Genomic DNA, 2,662 nt, shown 5'->3' on the forward strand with positions numbered 1-2,662 from the left:
CAGGGCCATACTTCAGTTATTTTGATTCGTTGCGTTGTTGCAGAAAATTGTGATTTTTCTTAACATTTAAATTTTCTGGCAAGGGAATTGAAACAAGTGTAGCCACCCTTTATTTGTAATATTTCATGTTTATAGTGTTTTTGTATGCTTGTTATGTGTTAGAAAGCCAAGCTAAGAAGAAGGCATCACTATTCACTAGTAAGTTCCAAGGAATATCATGCATAATCTTTCCACTCTATTACTGTTATAACCTGCTGTTGTTCTTAGGTACACTGGGGTATGGCTTTATCAGCTATGACTCATAACTGATGAGTAACAGTAATTATATCAACCATCTGATCCATTTTTCTGATTGTCCTTGTAAAGAGATATTTATATTTTAGATAATTTCATAATAAAGCTGGGTCTAACTTGCTGAGTTGGAGATACATTTACCTATTCATGAGTTCTTCCAACTTTTATTAAATGTGTCCAAATATAGGTAAACTTGTGACTAGATAAGATGTTTTTGGTCCCCAGTCAATTGCCTCAGCCAGATCATACTACACAAACAAAAAGATGTTCATATTCAGAGAGGGTGGATACTGGATTCAACATGGGTGGGAGTAATGAATCCTAAGCTCAAGCCATGTTTGTTAAACCCCTTAAAATTCAAGTTGGCATTCACGAGATGCTATGTTGCCATTTATTAGAAATAAATTCTGAAGAACTAAAAAATGTAGAAATAGAATAATGAATATCTAATTATATTTACTATATCATTTACTATTTTAAAAATTTTACATTGATAATTGAACGTTAGTGTACAATTCTTTTTAGGGTTTGGTAAAAGAAATAACAGGAAATTTTTAATTAAAATCCTAAACATTTTTATATGTTTAATTAACTTTCAATGAATTAAATATACTAAAAATATTTTAACCAAAAAGATACACTAAAAATATTAAGAAGTTTTTTTTGAAAAAGATTAGAAATTTCAAACGATCTTTTTAATTCTAAATAAAGTTTCAATTTTTTTAATTTTGTCAATATTTTCAATATATATATATATATATATAATTCTTATCTATTTAACAACTCTAAGATGATAAATCAAGATTTCTAATCATTATTTAAACTAGTTTAATTTAAAAATGTGATACCCAAGACAAGAAATATAAGAAGAACTCCCATAATTAATTAGTCTCAAGATCGTTCACTGGTATAAATAACACTATTATAATTTTTTATCTCTCAAATTTCCAACACATTCACAAAAACAAAAGAGAATTTCTTAAAACTTAATACATATGGAAAGATAATTAAAGCACACGAATTTCAAACTTTTATATAAACAAAATAAAAACATATACTTAATTGGTAAGAAAGGTTATTATTGACTATGAACAATGATAAAATTATGAAAGAATAGGGAAAACAAAGAAAGAATTTTTATTGATTATTGATTGATTGAATTGAACATGTGTTGTAAACTATGAGGGTAAAACTAAATATATATAGAGTATTGTCCTATGAAAGATAAAAGTAAAGATAAGATAAGAAGAGAAGATAATATAAAGATAAGATAAGATAAAATAATAAAGACTGAAATTAGAACTGAATTTATGTATTCTGTTGGGCTGAATTTGTGGGCCACAAGACTTCTTTATTGTTGTCATGGGCTAATATAGAAGAGTAGTTTAATACGCCCCCGTAGTGGATGGAAGATGTCAATAATCCACAGCTTGGATAAGTTCCAATAAAATTGTTGAAGAAGACGCGTCTGACATAGTGACGCGGAGGAAGATGCGTGTGGCGGAGCTTGAGCTGCCGGCGGCAAAAATATAAAAGGAGATGCTGTACTTGAGCAGCGATCTTCAAAAAATACGCGCAGCGGAGCTTGAGCTGCCGGCAAAAATTTAAAAGGAGATGCTGTACTTGAGCAGCGATCTTCAAAAAATGCACGCAGCGGAGTTTGAGCTGCCGGCAAAAATATAAAAGGAGATGCTGTACTTGAGCAGCGATCTTCAAAAAATGCACGCAGTAGTTGCCGGCGGCAAAAATATAAAAGGAGATGCTGTGCTTGAGCAGCGATCTTCAAAAAAATGCGTACGTATGACGCAATAACTTCAAATGGCGCATAGAGCGCGATAAAAAAAGAGGGCGCGTGGAGCGCAATAAGAGTGCAGATGAAACTGCTAAAACATATGCAGATTAAACTGCTGAAACAAAATGCAGATATGACTGCTGAAACAGAATGCAGACAAAATTGTCGGAAGAAAGGAGGCGCAGACAGAATTGCTGGTAAAGAACTGGGGTAACCAAAACTGGGGTAGGATTTTCACTTGGATGCCTTTAACAAAGATTGGTTGGATCTTGAACTGAATTGGAAGATTGATTATTCATTGTGAGAGGAGGTTGAAAAAGATATAGGGTGATTTCTCACCGAAAGATGATAGCTTATGTATCCTTTTCAAGGAGGATACCAAAGCTCTGATACCATGATAAAATTATGAAAGAATAGGGAAAGCAAAGAAAAAATTTTTTATTGATTATTGATTGATTGAATTGAACATGTGTTGTAAACTATGAGGGTAAAACTAAATATATATAGAGTATTGTCCTATGAAAAATAAAAGTAAAGATAAGATAAGAAGAGAAAATAACATAAAAATAAGATAAG

General features: G+C 31.5%; 1 protein-coding gene across 1 annotated transcript in view; it reads left to right on the top strand.

Moving 5' to 3' along the window:
• LOC127743826 (50S ribosomal protein L19-2, chloroplastic-like) overlaps positions 1 to 365 on the top strand; it is a gene marked incomplete in the record, with an annotated part of 3,203 nt that extends 2,838 nt beyond the window's left edge. The window contains 1 exon segment of the mRNA XM_052255998.1: positions 17 to 365.
• Between the last annotated feature and the right edge of the window lie 2,297 nt (positions 366 to 2,662).

Source organism: Arachis duranensis, unplaced genomic scaffold (genome assembly GCF_000817695.3).
Source record: "Arachis duranensis cultivar V14167 unplaced genomic scaffold, aradu.V14167.gnm2.J7QH unplaced_Scaffold_165934, whole genome shotgun sequence".
Classification (NCBI taxonomy): Eukaryota; Viridiplantae; Streptophyta; class Magnoliopsida; order Fabales; family Fabaceae; genus Arachis; species Arachis duranensis.